This window comes from Colius striatus, chromosome 3 (genome assembly GCF_028858725.1).
Source record: "Colius striatus isolate bColStr4 chromosome 3, bColStr4.1.hap1, whole genome shotgun sequence".
Lineage (NCBI taxonomy): Eukaryota > Metazoa > Chordata > Aves > Coliiformes > Coliidae > Colius > Colius striatus.
The window spans coordinates 19,668,571-19,688,049 of NC_084761.1; the positions used below are offsets into that span (position 1 = coordinate 19,668,571).

Sequence of the window (19,479 nt, forward strand, 5' to 3'; positions counted from 1 at the left end):
GGAGGGGAAACTCGGTACCATCTCCTCTGCAAAATACAGCCTTACTTTAACCAAATGCGTTTTCATCAGAATGGCTCTGATTCCGCTCAAGTGATTTGCCCCTCATTAAGCAGCCTGCTCTTACAAGCTCAGAGTTATGTGAAGATATACGTTCAGCTACCTTCATACGATGGGAATAGCATGAAATCCGGTCTGGCTAAAACAGAACTCACAGGCTTTCTATCCATCCTTTCAGTTCTTTCATTTCCCAGAGCATATTCTTCATTTTGAGTCAGTTCAGCATTACTACTATGTGCCTCTCTGTTGACCCACGATGGAAGGAAAATACACACAAACTGTGCACTCAACATATTTCAACATTTTAATGATCTGACACACATCAGTATCAATGGAGTATTTAAGACCTCGTTTGTGACATTCTGAAGCGTGTCTTTAACAATTCAGAAACTGTCTTACTGTGAGGGGATCTCTGCAGCAGTTTAATGCTAAGCAAGCATTAATGAATGCAGTGAATCTGGAGAATGGAAGCCTTTCCTAGCTTGCCCGCACCCGAGCAGGCTTGGAGCATCAGTGCTCCCCAGGCACTCTACAGCAGCTAGTGTCAGTGAAGTACTGAGAGCTGAATGACAGAGAAGGCTTGATTTCAGACAGGTTGCAGAGCTGGGAAGCCAGAAATCTTCCAGACATAACTGCCATTAACTTCTGTTCCCGTTTCCGAAGGGGACTGTCATTTCCCTGCTGCTAAGTTTTCATCTGGGCTGCTGCTGACAAGCCATCAAAGTGCCCAGCCAATCCTGTTCACACAACCAGTTATATGATCAATGGGGAGAGAACGGGAGCTAGACCTGAAAAGGCTTTTGGCCTCCTGCTGTGCTTAGATTATGATTTAATGCTGAAAGGTTGGCATGGCAACCAAATGCTTGGCAACAAAATGTCACAGCCAAGGAACAGTTCCAGAAGAGGGCCAAGCAAAAGAACTGCCCAACTCTTCCATGGACAGATCTGTGCCCTACATAGACCTCTTGTCAGCACTTCTGTAGCGCTGAGGATTATGTCAGAAGCAAGTGGTATTAACAAACTAGGCAGGTCTGCAAGAAGTGAACAGTAAATTTCTCCAAAACCCTTGAAACGGGCCCTGGTGCTTCATTCAGGCTCCTTTCGCTCGGTCCACCAGTTGCCACACGTTGCCAGGAGACAGTCTTGCTCCACACGAGGACTCGCCACTAGCAGCCATTGTGCTCTCTCTCCATGTCCCCCTCCTCCCCTATCCTGCGCTTGCTCCCCTCAATGACAGGAGCCTGGCAATGCCCTGTTTCTCAGTCCTGACACAATTACCTCTTTAATTTGGAAGTTTTCAAAAGCTTTCTGCTTTTTCTGCAATGATCAACTGAGCAAAATCCTCAACCCGCACAACTCCAGACTTGCAAAACATAGGCTGGGAAAAGGAGCCAAGTGCTTTCAAAGGATAGGGCTGACCTAAGAGGAAATCAATGAAGTACACTGTGAAGGACCTATGTCAGGTGGACCAAAGACTACTCATTCGCTGCATGAGTGCTCTGGCTTCACCTTCTGAAACCTAAGATATTAAGCTAGAGTGTGTGGTTAGTGCACAGAAGATATGTTAGCTTCATCTGTGCTGGGAACTCTTTATAACCCAATAAAGCATACCCTTGGCTATTTAAATGCTCCTAGGCTTTTGTTTCAATATATAGGGCCTCAAAAACCTCAGTTGCTTCTGGACAATGGCAAGCTTAGTCCCATGCACATCAGAAAACAAGCCATTCATTCTTCAGCCTTCGTGAAGTGCTTTCCTTATGCCCTCTTGCATATAGACTTGGTACAAGCCAACACAGTGTCACCTTTCCGAGTCTGCTGGCGTCGGTGCCAATCTCTTACTTCGGAGAGCTGGGCTGTTAAGCAGATAAGTGAAGTTAAAGGCTAATCAGTGCCAGGGTTGGTTTGCCAAGTACTATGAGCCAAGGATCAGTTTATGCTGCCATTTGGCATTGTCTTCTATGTCAGAACAAACTGAGAAGTGGCAGCTGAGGAGACCACTGTTGTAGCAGAGACCTCAGTACTGAAAAGCACTATGAGAATAGTGTAGCTAAAGCATAGAGGAGATAGTGCTTCGGCTTTCCTCAAGGATCTTGGAAAGCAGACAGAAAATGAGTGAGGATTTTTATGCTCTGTGTCAGGGGTTTAATTACTCAGCGTGTCTCTGCACCTATGGGAGGTGAGGACAACTCCTTTATACGTTAGTCTCAGTGCTGTATCCAGATTGAAGCATCAAATCATTTTTTCTTTCCCAAGATGAGAAATCTTTCACTGTCTGCAAGCAGACTAATCTGAGTGTTCATTCTGCATCACTCCCAACGCTTCTTTTTCTCATTCCAGTATTCCTATTCCCTCTTCTACACTTCACTCTTTGATCTCTCTCCCTAATGTCATATTTTTTTCGATGCTCCTAGACTCACATCAGCTATTCCTTCTTCATGTCATTTAACCTGGGCAAACTGACACAAAGAAAATAATTTTAATGAAGTGGATAGGCTATTAGACTAACATTTCGTTTCACCACAACTTCAGTGTTCTGTTTCCAATTCATTCAGGCACCGTGGGACACATTCCCTTCATTCTTCCCTCCCATCACTAGGAGCAGTGACAAACGAGTTACATATTGTTACTGTTTTGAGACTCTACCGTTGAAAATGACATTGGAAAATAGAGCATCAGCCTCCCTATTTCCAGTTTTCACAGTCAAAACAGAGTAGCTGTGTTACGTGCCAAGAGTGATGAAGCAGAGGAGTGTATCCTCTATCAGCCACCCCAGCTCTGTGCTTTGCTCGCTGAAGATAAATAGTTGAGATATTCCCTTGTACAAAATTGAAGGGGAATTTCAGACTACTCGGGCAGGAAAGTAACTCCTGAGCATGTTGGGTGATACAGTGGGCAGCTCAACAGTGCTGCAGTGCATGTAGAATAAAGGTGCATGGGTAGCACCAAGCTGCTAATCATACCTTCTCTCACTGTGCCATCCTGATGACTGTGTTAGTAACCAAATTAGCTATGTTCATCAGCCTCACTAGGAGAGCTGGTTTGTTTGTAGAGCTTCATGAGGTAGCTGTAGCTGATGCTAATTCATGTGAACTTACTTACCAACTTTGCTTTTACTAATGTGTGGAACTGCATACAGAAATCTTTCAGACATGTCAGAAGCACACCACAGGCTCAGCATAAATGCAGGTCTCCCAGTATGTGAAAGGGTAGTGTTTGCCTTTCACTGCCTGCCCAGCTCTTTCCTTTTGTCTTTGATTAAAGATACAAGCCACACACTGACCAGCGCGTGGACAGCCAGTAAAGTAAGTGCAAGGAGGTTCACAAGCACACACACGTACAGCTGAGGCTTTGTTCCAGTCATGTTTACTCGCAAGGCAAACAGTTGGCCATTGTTTTTGTTTGACAAATTGTAACTGTCCGGCTAGGAGAGATCTAGTTCCAGCTGGTTAGAGCTGTTTTCATTTCTTACCTCCTCCCCCTCCTTCCTCAATAACTTACGAATCCAGCTTACCCAGGGACAAAAAGAACAAGTACAAGCTGCTTGTTGGCTTGCTTCCTGCTTCGAATTGACACTGCCCTAACCAAAGCTGCCAGCAGAGGTAAGATCTTTATGATTCATGACTTGAAAGGTGAACTCACACTTGACAGGTATCTCAGAGACAGTAAGGTCCTGTGCTTCTGTTGATGTTAGGAGCAGGGAAGAGAGAGACCCTTTCACAGCCGCCACTAAAGTGCTCTAAGCTTGTCAGACACTAGAGAACAATGGACAGTTGATAGTGCTGGAGCACAGCCAAAGAACCTTAGCTATTTACCACTGGTTTTGCCTTGTATAGCACCTGGTGCAGCAGGTCCACTGTAGAACACCAAATGTCATGTAAAACTCTTCATACCAATCTCAGAAAACGAGTATCAGAGCACTCTATCATTTGCTGTCTGGGTGAGAGGTCTGACTTCCCATGCTGGTAGCTGGTAGCCCTCTGCTGCTACCAGAGCAAAGCAACTCTAAAACCCATTGTCAAATGCTCTTATTTATATATTGGTTTTTAAACTGGTTTTGGGTTTTTTTTCTTTTGTGAATAAAAGCCCGTGTTCCTTATCTAGTGCTAAAATGCCTCTAAACAGTCACAAACACATAAGGAAGTCTTTTAGAGCATAATTTGAAGCTGAACTTGTACCATCACCCAGAACCCCAGCCTTTGACTCCTGACCAAACAGTAGGAATAGAAGCTAAGTGTACAGTTTATGTACCTAGTACCTATAATTTGTGCTTGTGTATGTGGTCAAAGCAGTGCATTTTAAGAACTATAAAACATGTCACAAACCTCAAATGTAACAAGCAGGACATGAGCCCCAAAGTACTTCATTCATTAACCCTGCTGTTGGTATACAAATCAAGTCTGAGGCAGCAGTGGTAACATTTCTGCTCCGTCGCATTTAACGTGCTGCTTTTAACTTTTTTGCATGAGAACCTGGTGTGCAAGCATGCAGAGCTGGGGGACCCAGACAGCGATTTCCGCTTTAGATGGGGAAATTGTTCTTGTGAGCACTGGGGATGGAAGGCACGCTCAGATTCAGGTTTGGGAGGCTAGCTCAAACCAGCAGACCTCACGACAGCCCCTCTTGCTTGTTCCTCCAGTTACTAAGAATTCTATAGATAAACTTCATCTTATCTGAAGGGAGGAAGTTACCACCGGATACAGAGAGTCAGGAAGGACGGCTGTCTATTGCCCAGAGCAGTAACTTTAGAGGAACAGTCATTTTCCCATGCAGATGGGAAAACAAGACTGTTAACCAGTTGAGTGCCATGCCTTTAAGTCAGCCTATACAGGGGTCACTGCTTCAGCAAGCTGGAAGGGAAGATCTTTTCCCTTACAATGGAAACGTAGAAAAGTAAATTACTGAAGCCCTTTGATAGCCTAAGCTGACAGAAACCAGAAGCTTTGAAATTAGAGGCTCTGAGGCAGGGATTCTGTACCTTGCACCGCAGCAGGTATCGAGTCATTCCCTCTGCTTTCTACTCCTCGGATAACCTTGGCTGCTCGGGCTTAGTGATTAGCCAAGAATACAACACTCAGGAGAACTGATAGCTGCCAGTCCAGTTTAGCTGTCAAAGGTCAAAGCAGCTAGAGAAAGTACCGTATGCTCAAGAGTCAATCACACAATTGTTTCAAGTATCGCTTGGGTTGTCTTTGGAAAGCACCTGAAAAGTTAAGCTGACCTGAAATAACACGGATAGCCAGGATGTTCCCTTTTCAGCAGTGCTCTGCTCAGTCATCCTTTTTTTCTCAAGTAGATGGTCTGAGGGCAAGTGATAGCATCTCCCATATTAAGTTGCCAAGTCCTGAATGGTATTTGTCACAATTATACTTCAGACAGACAGCTACACTTCTGTGGCAATGAAGCACAGAATGCCCATCTCTAAGCTCAGAGTCACCTGCTCAGAAGGTACCTTCGAATGCATGCTATTCTTCCTGGGAAATGCCTTGACCTAGATAAGGCATCTTTTTGGGGGCTTCCTCCTTTTTGAAAGAAAAAAAAAAAAAAGGACAAATGTATGAATTTCTCTATTTCAGAACTTGGCTTCAGCATGTAAGTTGTGTAAAAGTAATTTCACCAGTTCATTACTTTTCCTTCATCTTAAAGAAAAGATCCCATTACTATTCCTTCTAAAAATAATTTTGACATAGAACTAATAAAGCATCTCCCTTTCTTGGTTGACAAAGTTGCTGTTCATATTATAGTGGAAGTCTGACACTAGAATATGGATCATCTATAGATGAAGAAACAACAGACCTGTAATAAACCTCATGAGACACTCTGAAGAACTGTAATTTCCTTTCTGGTGGAGAGCAGTGCCTACTGAGCTCAGCTGCTGAAGATTCTGCTCATTCAGAGCCTATAGCAAGTAAAATGTCACTTCCCACTACCCTTCACAAAGCATTTCCAGACTCTCTGGTCAGAGCAGTAATGCTGGGCAGGCAGCTTGAGCTCTGCAGATTGCTGTATGCTCAGGGAGGTCTCCTGTGCACATGCCCTGTGCACACAAGCAGACACCAGTCATGGTGCACAGCGTGCTCAGTGGCACTTGCCTATCAGAAGCACTGCAGAGGATTGAGCAAGCCAAGGAACAGGAGACCTGTCTTCTGAGAGGAAGTTTTTCCTCCTTGACATCATGGAAAGAAACCACCATAAACTTAGGATACTTAAAGACTGTAACAGCACTGTAACACGTATTTACAAGTGATGCTGCTCCGAGGCCCATTTTGTCTCCCAGAAAAACAGCCATCCCCAGCGGTGGCAAGGAAATAGCGTGGAACAGGTTAAGGGTGGCACAAAGGTAGACAGAGCCTCCTTGGTCCAGCTGCTAAGCAGATTACACAGGAAAAGGGGAAAAAACAGTAAAGCCTTCAGGCCTTCCAGTGGTTATCTCCCCCATTAACCACTTCTCCTCTGGAGGGCTGAAACAGAGTGGCAACAAAGTGCCTCACAAAGCCTAAAGACAAGCCTCCCTGTACTGAAAATTAGAAAGGTTTGCTCTTTTCCAGCGTAGCATAGTCCAGGCTCTTGGTCAGCAGGCAGCTACAGAGCTGAGTCTTTTGTAACAACTGAAGCAAGTGGATCAGGATCTTGTTTACAAGGAGCAGCCTCCTGAACTTGGAGACAGTGACCTCAAACCTCAGAAGCTGGGGGGACTTGAAATGTCCCCAAGGGTGCAACACGCTGTGTGTACCTGAGCCCAGACCTTTGCCCCATCTACTTACGCCTGCTGCTTTATGGGGGAGAGTTACAGTTCACAGTTTGAAATGTCATTTTATTTTTTTAATGCTCTAGGATTGAAGTCCTCCAGGACTTGCTCACCTTAAGGAGCTGAGGCCAATTGACTCAGTCTTTACACAGTCAACAACTTGCTACTCAGGCAGCCTCTACGGAGGCCTTATATCTGTATATCCTGATAAGATAAGGATACATCAAAGGTGTGATTACCTCTCTGAGCTCCTTTAACTTTGTCCCTGCAGCATTGTTACTTTGAAGTACAAGTCATTTGCTCCCTACTTACCTAAGTCCTTCAGGGAAATCTCCACCTCCTGTGAAGTACAGTCTAGTTGTCCCTCTGCCAGAGATAAGTTACAGCACAAGCCTTACCTAGAGTGCTGGAGGGAACAGCCTGCTCTAATCACTTATCAGCATAAACAGCCACTCTGCTCTGAGGCACAAGTCACTCTTGGGTGTCACATCACCTCACTAATCTCTTGGTGCAATACTCCCCCCAACAGAGTGACAGTGTAATTCAGGGCCATAGTAAAACTCCAAGCCAAGTCTGTGTTAGTACCTGTGTTGTCTAGGGTTTTCTATTCATTAGTTTATTACCCCTGCTGAAGGCCACCTTCCTCATCTATTCATGAAAGACAGAACACAATACACAAACCTTCAGCTGCTTCAACGCCAGGACTAGCAGTTCCCAAGCACTTAGTACAGCTTAGTTAAGCAAAAATCTCCCCAGTTTGGGAATAAACACAGACACCTTCAAGCTCTGCTGCAAGGGATCGCAGGCACCAGCAGTAATGAAACCAGTAGCCCTATTTGGATTTGCCCCTCAAACGGACACGGGCTCCTTAGGATTATGGCACTGAGGTACTCTGGCTTACAGAATTTAAAGTTTCAATAGAGCAACTTTCACTGACAAAACACAGGCCAGTGAACACATTGGTTCAGAAGCAACTGCAGTAACCACCAGTGCTATACTGCACAGTCTGAAGGCATTGCACAGGCTTACATCTATATACAAGTAGTTACACAAATACCTTGCAGGAGAAGAGAATAAAGTGGGGAATAGACATAGGTAGCTGCTTCTCTTGAGCCACAAAGTCAAGCAGAGCAGCTGATTCCCTTTGTAACCATTAACATCTCTTCCCTACTAAGATTTTGATATGCTTTCTCAACAGGACATGGCTAAACAAAGTGATCTGCATAGCATCAGATGGCTGAGCTGGTGAGCAGTCTCCTGACAGCACAGGTTTTCCAGCGGTGCATATAAAAGCAAAGTCACCCATTTAAGAATAATGCCTTAAGCAAGGCTGAAGGATATTTCCTGCTTTCTGTAAAGTCTATCTGTATATCTGCGTCCAAGTGACACAAACACCTGCTAGCCCCAGTGAGTCCTCCTTATAACGGTACCTTTCCCTTATTGAATCAAAGATCTGGGAAAAAAAATAGTGATGAAGTGATAAAATCTACTGGAAGCTACAGAAATTTTTTCTTTTCACCCTTTGAAACCACCACGATAGTCAACGGTGCAGAGAATTCAGTGTTCAAGGGAGTTATTTTTTGGGTGATGCAGGGGGAGTTGCAGTTGTCTGCACACACTGAGCACACTGATAGTAGAGGTGCAAAATGCAAGAGCCACTCCAGAGAGGGAAGGGAAAGGAAGGGGCAGCATGAAGTGTGGAGCAGACCATGCAGGCAAAACAGGAAGCTCTGGCCAAAGAGGAAATTCTGCAGTGCTGTCTGAAAAACATTTTTCTATTAAAATCCAGGAAGCTAGAGAGAGAAAGGTGAAAGAACACCAGCTTTCAGCTGATTCAGTGACCTAAAGCCCACCTTCTGCAGCATATGAACTGAAGGGAGGGCTGTGGCCTACAACAGCTTGTGCTACCACAGGTCAGGCAGCTGGAGCGAAGAACTGCCCTCCTGGCAACAAGTCCTGAGCACACACACTTTCATTTCATGTGCACAGTCTGCACGTGTCATTTCAGGTGGTTTCTAGAAGTAGATGGGGCATGGCCACAGCCCTTTAGTGGCATATGCTTTCCTAAATGTTTGGAAGCAGTTTGTCCAACAATGAGATCGGTTCCATCACACAGTATCTTTTCCAGTCTCTTTTTAGCTGTCAGGATACTATACAGAGGAGTGCTGCACAGTGGCAGCCCACCGTGATGACACAAGTGTCACTTGACACTTCTCCAGCAGACCGGTTTCCCCAGGACGCTCAGAAGAAGTCTTCTGAGGTAAAGGTGCTGAGATAAAATGGACTAATTGGATCACAGTGCACCTGCATGGACATTCTCATTTGGAAATAAAGTACCATTCATTTGTCTTACCTCAGTGTGTGTATAAGTAGAGAGGAAGCAGACTCCTTTTTAAGAGTTAGGAGACTGAAAGTGTGAGCAATAAAGAACAGTTATAAGTGGCAAGTGTCTAGAGATAAGAGCAGTCCTTGTATGTCAGATTGTGAAGTCTGATAAGTCACAGACATCACTAATGCCTTGGCATGGTCACAGCCACACGGCTCCTTCCTTCTGTGAATGAAAATCATTAGAGACATGGAGCCTTACAGACACTGCCTTTCTTTAAGCATTCATGGGTACTTCCCGTGAATGAATGACAGGATGAGAATCAATAAGCACTGTTCTTCCTAACTCAGACATCCCAAGAAATAATTGAAACTTCATGGACCCCACTTGCAACTGTCCATTTAGTTTGTTAAATGCCAGGAGATGTCTTGTGCAAAAGCAACTGAGCTTCTTAAAGCCAATTTCGACAACCCCATGATCCCAGGAAGAACAAACAGGCAGAATTTCCAAGTACAAAGATGTCCCTGTAGTCAATATTTCTGAAGTTGAAAGACTCTTTGTTTCATGCAATCAGCATCATCTCCAAGTTTTTTCCAAAGCCAATGTAAAGAGGACCTCCCTCCAACCTCTATTTTGTACAGGGTAATCCTTTTCTGCCTAATATGAAGAGCTCCTGCAACACCAGGGGTAGTTGCTATAAGACACACAGAAACCCAGACCCCCACACAGACACACACGCATGCATGATGTGCCCAACCTGCTTTTGTTGCTGTGGGAGTTCAGCAAAGTCTGTTATCCATTTTGCTGAGTAGTCTTTTTTTTTTCCCCTCAGTGATGGTAAAAGGCAGTTTTCAGCTCGTCATCAATGGTGATCTCAAACTGACAGGCCAGCGGAACACTGCGGAAACCACAAAGGAGTTTGCTTTCCTTGGCAGCACGCCCGACTGTCATATTAATGCTCTGCCAACAGTTATTGTCCTTGACAAGTGACTCTGCACCGGCAGAACAGGATCCACTGCAAAAAAGAAATCTTCCCATGTGCTACATTTCTAGCATCTTCTGAGCATTTAGGAAAGCTAAAAGATCTGCCAACGCTGGAAAAGTCTCATCCTCCAGATAACAGCTGTTTTACAAATCTCGGAGGCAACGACTTGGCTTTGGAAGAAGGAAACACCATCCAGGAGAAATTAGCAACAAAAGAGCACCAGAAGAGATCTAGGCAAACTCCACAGAGCCAAGCAAGACACAGTAAATTGGTGGACGAGGCTGTATTGCATTTGTGCTCCCAGCGGCTTGTGTTCACATGCTTCCATGTAAAAATCAGTTTTGGAGAAACACAAGTGATACATACAGGTCTAGGGACTTGACTCCTCCTTTAGAGCAATTAAGCATGCAGCCAAGTGACTGCATGCATGTCTTTACTGCTGTCTGTCTCTTGGAAGAGAGCACAGAGATAATGAGCAAAGGGTATTCACGCTATGCAAGGCGAGGCAGCCAAGTTAGCAGACCAGTCAGTACACAACCGGCCTATTTAGAGGCTGGCTTAGGGGAAGGAGGTAAAAAGCATTTTGTGGGCCACTGAAACACCATGTTTTTCTAACAGTGAGATATCCTGTCCAGGTTCTGCCTTGTTAATACCCTCTCATTTGTGATGAAACAAAGTGCAAAAGAGTTCCCAAACATGAGATCAAAACACGTTCTTTCAGCATGGAGCAAATTCTTCCTGTTAAAGAAACCCTCTTGCAGAGGTTTTCCCTCCTTTTAGCTGCATTTTCCAGTGGGTAAAATGTTTTGTTGCAAAGCTGTGAACCCACCTGAGTGAAGCAGGGCACTATCAAACTGCTTAAATACTGACAGAAAGAATTTCCCTTTAAAAAAAAGGAAATGAAACAAGAAAACATTATATGAGTCACAGAAAACGTCTGCCACGTGAGAACAGCTGAAGGGGGATTTCTGGGAGCTGGTGAGACCCCAAAGTACACAAATGGCATGTTTATCATTTACTGGTGCTAGTACAAGACAAGGCACCTACCCTTCAGATAGCTGTTAGCTTCTGTAGAAGGAGTGCAACTCAACACGGCCTCGAGGAGGTCTGTAAGTACTTATTTTCACCAAAGAACAGAATTAAAAGAGGTGACTATCCACAGCAAGAGCAGCTTGGTTACAACTGCTGCTTGGCAACATGCTCTGAACTACTGAACCAGAGCGGTGCCGCCAGTCAGCTCAGTGCCATGTGCACAACACCCCGCTCTGCCTCGGGAAGGCCCTCGGGCAGTTTCTTGCGCTCCATGAGAGGCTTTCCCCTGCTCAAGGAGACCTTCATCTTCCCTGCTAGTAAGTCAGAATGTGTTAAACTTGAGGTTGTGACAGCTGTTACAGGCAGATAAACCTAGGAGCTAAAAGGACACCCATCCATGCTATGCCAGCTGCTTCTGAGGGGAGAGATATCGTAACATGGTAAATCGAATGGTTCAAATCTCCATTCATTTGCCTTCAGCTAGACACACTTTCTTGTACTTTATCTCACCTACAAAGGAATCTCACTCCCCATCACTTTTGTTCTGCTTTTAAGACAGCAAAGGATACACATTTTTTTCAAAGCACCTGTAAATCTTGGAACATAATATTTTTGTTCTGTTTTCTCTAATTGTTGATGTCATGATCTTATTCTTGCTTTCAGATATTAGGCAAACCTTCCTCTCTCTGATGAAAAAGCAAACCCAGCCCTCTACACGTCTAAAGCAAGAAGATAAGAGAAGCTCCATAAATGGTTTATTCTGGTTTGGGGATGGAATCTGTGTGCCACAAGAGGAAGTTCATGAATGAGATCTCAGTTTTATGGAAACACGTTACATTTGCAGACTTGAAACAGAAATCTACAATCTCTGTGCTCTTGACACTTGCAGCTTTTCCTAGTCTTCACAGAGACCTTCTCTTTTTTCATGCTTAGACAATGTTGTGCTTCCTCTCCCACCCCAGGGGATTGCCTGTGAGTTTTGGATAGAGTCACTTCTTTTCATAAATGGAGAATTACCATTTCTGAACCAGAGTCACCTACGCATGAACAAACTTTTAAAGAGACAACTTGCAAAGGTGGCTGGGGATTTGACTACTCAATTAATCCAAAAGAAATCAAATATCCCAATCCTCTGAGGTGATCTGGAAAAATCTCTCCCTAAATGTAGTGGCTTAATGAAGATCTAAAGATACATAAAGACAGTTTCACCCTTACTTTTTGGTTTTTTCCTGAAAAATCAAAGGCTACTTCCACACAGTGCAAACTTGACAGGCATTACAGAGTATCACCAATTCCCACAGAGGCAAATCGTATTCTGGTCCAGTTAGTAGCCCTGATGTTTTTTTCCTGAAGTATGGCTGATACGGCATGGGTAACCTACCTGCTGCATTTTGGGTCTGCCTTTCCATGGGCAACGAAGAGAACAGCACATCAGCAGCCTGCAACATACTGTCTGGATCACTGCAATTGCAGATACAGCAGGTAATCACACAGGTCAAGGAGCCTGGTTCAAACTACACCTCCACGTTTCCATTCCTACGCATAAGAGCAATTTGCACTAGACAGCTGAGATGAAAGCTCTCAGAGCTCCAAGAGCACCAGCTGGCTCTAGCTGCCCTGATCAACTACACCTGCTGCCTCCACCATGCTCCCTCTGCCCATCAGCCCAAAAGCCTTATGTAAGCTCAGGCACTTGCTTCTATTTGGATGCTCTGCTGGGGGCTTTTTGTGTCTTCCTGTCCCGCTGCATTGATGTATTTCAGGGCTGTTTTATGGCTGTGGGGTGGTCTATTACAGTGTAGCTTGTGGCTTGCTGTGGTTGTCTTCATTAGACCTGTAGTGCCCACTTTATAGAAGTAGCATGGGATTGTGCCCCATGTTGCCAAGGGCAGAGCCCTGACTGCTGATAAGAGTTTCTAGTTTGCCTCAAGCACCCTGTTTTTGCTGTTCCTCTTTATAGGGATGGCAGGCTTTAACCTATTACCTGTTGCTGGCAGTGAGTAACAACAAAAGGGCTCATGGGGGTTGGACTAGATGGTCTCTAAAGGTCCCTTCCAACCCCCACCATTCTATGATTCAACAAAACTCCTGAGCAGCAGGAGTGAAGTGTAAGGCACCACTGTACTTATAAACATCCTTTAAGCTTAAGTGCAGCTGTAAGAGAGGATTTGATTGTTCTGTAAATTGTCATCACATTTTCTTGGCTGGTATATCCAACAGCAGTCTATAATAACTTCAGAGTTTTGCTCTCCCATTACTGTTTATATGCTGAAAGCTGTTTAATTTACAGCTTTGTTTAGTGCAATAAAATGTTTTTTTCAGTTAGTCCTACAGTTTACTTCGTTTCAGAGCTCTGCACATGAGCTTGGGGAGTCATCTGCCTGAGAAACATGGTGAGAAACAGAGAAATGATAGGTGTCCTGGTTGGCTGTTCAGGAAGTATAAAGGACAGATGACTTATTGGCTTACTGAAAGAACATTTGGGAAGTGGGAGAGGTATCTATGTGAAGATATCTAAGGTTTTCTATCATACTTAGAAAAAAAAAAGACTTGCTTAAATTCTGGAGTTCACTTAATAGCTGAGGATTGCAAAACACATCAGCCATGGAAGTCCTTGATGTTTTTCTGGGCGAAACCTGCAAAGTGGTTTGGCCTAAGCGGTAACTCAATCCAGATGTTGGCCTACAAAGAACTAAGTATTTATTAGGCAGAATAAATCCTCCTGGCTCTCTTGGTGATAAATTCACCAGATCCCCATCTTGTGAGAAGGAAAGGCACTAGTCCTAACAGTAGCAACTTTGCAGGAAGCTCTATGTCTTAGCAAATGGCTCACTTAAGTTGCTGACACCCACCCAATAATGACATCAAACTTTGTTTTTGCCAAGTATTCATGGTGTGGGAAAGGGGTAATTGAGACTTATTTTACCCTACAGACAAGTTTCCTGCAGTCTGGTGTACTTACAAAGCAGGATGCAAGTTGGGATGGCTTACTGTGAAAGCCATGCAGTGTGTCAGCAGCCAAGTGCTAGCAGGGGAGAGCTTCGGGATTTCTTTACTTGGAGAGTATCAAATCTAACAGTTACAGAAAATTCCTTGCTCCTGGAAGTTTGCTAGCTAGCATCACTTTGCACCTGTCAGCTCCCTACAGAAATTAGCTTTTGCTCTAGGTCTTTCCCTGGGTGCACACTGGTGATGTTTACACAGTTGCTAAGTGCTGTAACACAAAGTTAAAGCAGGAACCAAAGCCAGAGCTGTACCCTGTTGCCCTGATAATTCAGGTAACTGCTTCCGTGACAATGCTTGCAGCTGGCTGAAAGTAGTTTGCAGTGAAGATATGCACGTATAGCTAGCTATGTTGCTGGAAACACTGCTAAACCTGGTCAGGGACAGTGGGAGGAATAGAAGATAAAGCAGTGGAACATTTTTAAAGCAGTCTGAAATTTGCTGTACAGTCTTGAAGTGACCTCTTGCTTTCCATGCAGCTAGTGGAAAGCTCCCCTTCCTGCCTCTTTCCTGAGCATAATTATCTTGTCTCTGGTTCTGCAAGTTGAAGTTGACAGTACTGATAGCCAAAGCTGCTGCCCCTACGGGGAGGGCAGGTAAGGAGAAACAAAAATCACACTCAAGCCATAGGCAGGATATTTCTGTTGACATACAAGGCTTAAGTTGTAGCAGGAATATGCAGGCAGAGTGTTGAGCTGTAGTCTCAGCCTGCTGTCCAGTGACTTCAGACAGTTTCCAGTCAGTTCTTTTCGTGTGTCCACCACATGGAAGGATGTTTGTCAAGATGGAAGCCAGACCCAGGACAAGAAACCTGTCACTGCTTTTAACTGGTTTGTTTTATTAAATCTTGTGCTGAGTTAAATACAGCAGCCCTTGGTACAAGGGCAGGTAATTGTGTTACAAAGCTGGTCTATAGGGAGCTTAGTGGAGACTGTTTATTAAAAAGCACCAGCAATGATTCCATGATTTAATTCAAAGGCCACCATGCCGAGTGAGGCACACGCTCACACAGGACAGTGGCGATTAAGCCCTGCACCTTTGAGTAAGATGGCAACGGTGTCTTCTCTCTGATGCACTTTTCTAGCACCAAAGCAGCTCAGTTTTTCAAAGCAGGTACCTGCACCAGCAAGTCTTTGTGTTCCTGCTGAGTGCTTTCTTGAGTGCTCTGAGGGGCTTCCAGGCTGTGTGACTGCAGGCAGACCTGCCCATTTTCAGTGGTTGCAAATGGAGACCCAGTCCTGTGGCTTTGAAACTAAAAATGGAGACAAAGCCTTGTGTTTTCATGTTTTGAAAATAGAGACTAAGTGCTGCATTTTCAGGCCTTGAAAACGAGCTGGGGGGGGTTGGTTTTGGGTCCCAAAAACAGAGCCTGATGTTTCTGAAGCTTAGAAAAAGTCCCATGTTTCCACAGCCCAGCTCTTTGTTTAGCGGGTTGAAAAAAGCAGACAGAGTGCTGTGGGTTTTAAGACTCAAAAAGAGAATTGCCTTTCTGCAGCTCAAAAACAAAGGCCAAGTCCTGTATTTTCCCTGGTGGAAAAGGCAGATTAAGTCCTGCAGTTCCAGGACTCAGGAAAAAAAAAAACAAACAACACAACAAAGTGCTGCATTTTTGAGACCTGAGCTCAGTCAGCTGTTTCTAGCCCCCAAAACAGAGGCTCGGGAGGGAACTTGGGTGGGGGGCAGAGGGCATTGAACTCTGGGTAGAGATGAAAGGGGTAGGCAGGGTGTGGGGACCCCAACCAGAGGTGAGATCCGGTCACACTGACCCTGCCAGTTTGGGAGGCCAGCATGCACTGGGCCCAACTAAATGTCTGAGGGGTGGGAAACATGCACTTTGTCCACCCTCTGCACCTCCAACTCCAACATTCAAGGGGTGTCCAGACACTGGAATAGTTATTCAATCTGTGTAAAAGTGTTCATACTCATATACAAATTATGACAGTGACTGTTGTAGGACCTGGCCAAAAGCCAAGACTGCTGCAATTAGTTGCAGCTTTAATGGGCTTGTAATAAGAAGGAACTTTTATTAAGCCAGAGCTGGTAATGAGAAGCATCATCACTCCCACAGCTGGAGAAGCTATCAGCCAGAGCCAAAAGAAGCAGGAGCTGAAACAAACTCGAGTGTCCATCAGCAGGAACATCCCGTAGCCAAAGCTGGAGCTTCAACATGCTGGACCTTTAATTCCCTCAAACTGAAACAAGCTGGAGGATTCAGCAGCTAGAACTGAGATTACTTGAAACTGAACATAGCAGGAGGAATTTAAATTACCTGGGACTTCAAATACTCTGAGCAGTAACATGCTGGAGAGTGTGTCAGCAGGAGCTGCAAGAAGCAGGAACATCTCTTATTCAGAGCACCTGAGTGCTGAAGCTGCCCCACAGCTGGAGTGTCCGTTAGCTGGAGCTGTAAGAAGCCCTAAAGTCTATCAGCCCAGCCTGAGCTCGCAGCACAGCTGAACAGGGCAGCATCGCCTGTCCGTAGCCTCTGTTAGGGAAAGCCAAGCTCGCCTGCAGCTGTAACACGAAGGACTATTAGCAGGAACGCTTCATAGCTGGAGCTGAAATGGCCTGCAGCTGTAACCAAGCTGGGTGTCCATCACCTGATCTGTTTTCCAAGGAAGGCACGGGCAGGGTAGTCCCCAACAAGGAGCTTCAAGCAGCAGGGAGGCCAAAAGCAGGGAGCCTGGCCTTCTTTCCCCAGGGGCTGTCGATGTCAAGGGCCTCTCTGGGTCCGATTCCTGAGGACAGAAGTGGGGTGAGTGGTCCTCTGAGATCTCCTGGGGCACGTGAACACAAGCAAGGCAGCATCAGCATCTCCTCTGTACCTGCAAAAGAGGAGTGAAACCAGCCTGTCAGAGTTCTGAGGGAGTACAGGACAGCCCTGCAGAACATGGGAGATGTCTGTCTCCTTCCCAGGCAAGGGCAATCCTTCCCTGCCACCTGCCTCTCACTTGGAGCACAGACTGCCCAGCACCACATACATGTGACAGGGAGGGGAGAAAGAAACAACAGGAGAACTCTCGATTCAGCCCAAAAAGCCCACATGACTGCCCAGAAGAGCAGACAAGAAAGCACACCTTTGGTCAAACCCTTCTGCTCCCTAAGGAGCATTTCAGGCACAAAACACCACTGAGCAAAGCTGGGGCCAAGGATGAGCTGCTCCCATCCAGAGCACTACACTCACCTCCAGCCACCACCATCCCCCTACCCAGGAGCTGCTCAACATCACAATTGAGCCCAGCACTGGACATCAGCTAGAGCTCAGCCAACAAAAGTGCTCAACATCAAACACATTTTCCTAAGCCCAGGGCTCAATAGTCAATAAAGCTGAACCAAGCCTAGGGTCCAGAACAATTAGGAGCCCCTGGAGAAGCAGGACTGGGTTGCCCCTAACCCCACCACAGCCCAGAGCTGCACTAGCACTTGCTGGGTGGTCAGTGATGGTGCAGAGAGAAGCCAACATGGGACAGGTCCAGATCAGGAGGTTCCCTCAGCCCCCTACAGCAACTGGTCCAAAAACCAGGGAACACACTCCCTATCTCTAGTCTGCCCCCACTGTAGACAGGGACCCCGCCCAGAGGTGCTGTTGGCACAGCCCAAATCTGCCCCACTGCAGCAGCACATGCAACACAACCAGAAGCCGCGAGCAAAAATGTTTCCCTCCCAAGCAACAGCCAGGCACCACAGAGACGTGAAGCGCAGCCATGGCCTGACTTCACTGCAGCCCAGGAGCAGTGCCAGCCCCCAGACTGCCCTGAAACAAGGCTGGCATCCGAGGCCACAAGCAAGGCATGTTTTCCTCCTCAACTATAGCCAGGTGTGACCTGCGGATGTCACACGCACTTGAGGTGTTTCAATATCTCTGCCTCCCCACGCAGAACACACGACAGCCCCCAGCTGCAGAGCACCCACCAGACGTTTCCTCCAACGTTGGCACCCTCCAGTGCTGCCCGTGTTGGGGCCCTGCTCCTTGCCCTGGCCCAGGCTGAGCCCATCTGTGCTTGGCTGCTCCTCCGTGCCGTTGCCTGCACTGTGAAAGCCCTCGTGAGGAAGCGACTGCAGCGTCGCAGCTGGGAGGACACGGCTCTTCTGGATCAGGAGCTCCCAGCTCACACGGCCGCTGACCCAGGGGCGAGATGGAGCTGCCTCCCGCTGGCCCCGTGCCCCGGGAGCGCTCCCACAGCCTGCCCACCGCCGGCTGCAAAGCGGCCGCTGCCGCCGCCGCGCCCCTTCCACACGGGCTCCCTGCAGGCGCCTGCAGCCGTTAGGGAATGCAAACCCTACCTTTAACAGGTTTAAGGACCAAAGCCCGCGGGTCGCTGCCTGCCGCGTGCTCCCCTCCTTTTCTCTGCATGTGCAACAGCGGCCAGATCTGCCCAGCACCCGGCGCCCGCAGCTTCTGGGCAAGCAAGAGACCTCAGCGCCTCCATGGGAGCTCCTCCTGGGCGGACTGGGCTCAGTACTAGGGTACAGATTCTGTCTCCTTTGCTTCCTCGTTGCCTACCTGCTGCCTCCGCCGAGTCCCCTTCGCCCCCCAGCCGCTTCCCGGGCGGACGCGCAGGGTAGGTGCTCGCCGCGTCCTGCCGCAGCAGCTCTGCCTCATCTCCGCAGGCCGAGGAAGAGGCCGGGCCGGGTGTGGCGGGGCTGCCCAGGCAAGGCCTGCTGCTGCGTGGGCTCAGCGCGCCCTGAAGCTCCGCTGAAGCCACTGACACTCCGGAGACCTGTCCGCAGGTTTGCCCGGTTTCGCCGGCGCAGCTGGGCGGCTGCGGCTCGGCAGCTCCCTCCTCCCCGCCGCCCGCCCCCAGTCCGGCGAAACGCGCTGGCAACTCACACGGGCGCAGCTCGGGGCCAGCGCCCGGCCCCTCTCCGCCGGGCCCCACGGAGAGCAGAGGCAGCAGCGCCGCTGGGCTCCAGGCCCGGCTCAGGGCTGGCAGCGTGTTTCCCGTGCGCAGCGCGGCGCCGGCTCCCGCAAAGCCTCGTCCGGTGCCCCCAGGCCCCGCCGCGGCTCCGGCCCCGCTGCCGCGCCGGTGCCCTCTGGCGGCCGCGGCTGGCGCATGAGACCAGCGCCCGCCTTCCCGCCGAGGGCGCCCCCCGGCGGTCAGATGCGGCACGGGCTGGCGGCGTGGTGCGTGACCGCGGCGCCCCCTAGCGGCCCCCTCGCACGGGGCCCGCGCGCCTGCGGTGAGGCAGGGCCGTACCGGTGCGGGGCCGCAGCCGTCAGCCTGAGGCCAAACGGCACCGCAGCGCTTCCCCTGCGCCAGGCTAAAGGCTGCGTTTCAGCATCGGCGCGCTGCCCCGAGCCCAGCCCTCGTTTACAGGCAGGGGTTTTCT

At 47.6% G+C, this 19,479-nt stretch overlaps 1 protein-coding gene across 5 annotated transcripts in view; it reads right to left on the reverse strand.

Moving 5' to 3' along the window:
- BMP2K (BMP2 inducible kinase) overlaps positions 1-19,169 on the reverse strand; it is a 115,499-nt gene extending 96,330 nt beyond the window's left edge. Inside the window, exons 1-4 of one of the 5 annotated variants that reach the window (XM_061993759.1) lie at positions 18,653-19,169; positions 18,433-18,547; positions 18,061-18,178; positions 16,418-16,973 (exon numbers count right to left, since the gene is read on the reverse strand). The gene's annotated coding sequence lies outside the window, so the exon portion shown is untranslated. The other 4 variants (XM_061993755.1, XM_061993757.1, XM_061993758.1 and 1 more) reach the window with 4 other exon arrangements.
- Between the last annotated feature and the right edge of the window lie 310 nt (positions 19,170-19,479).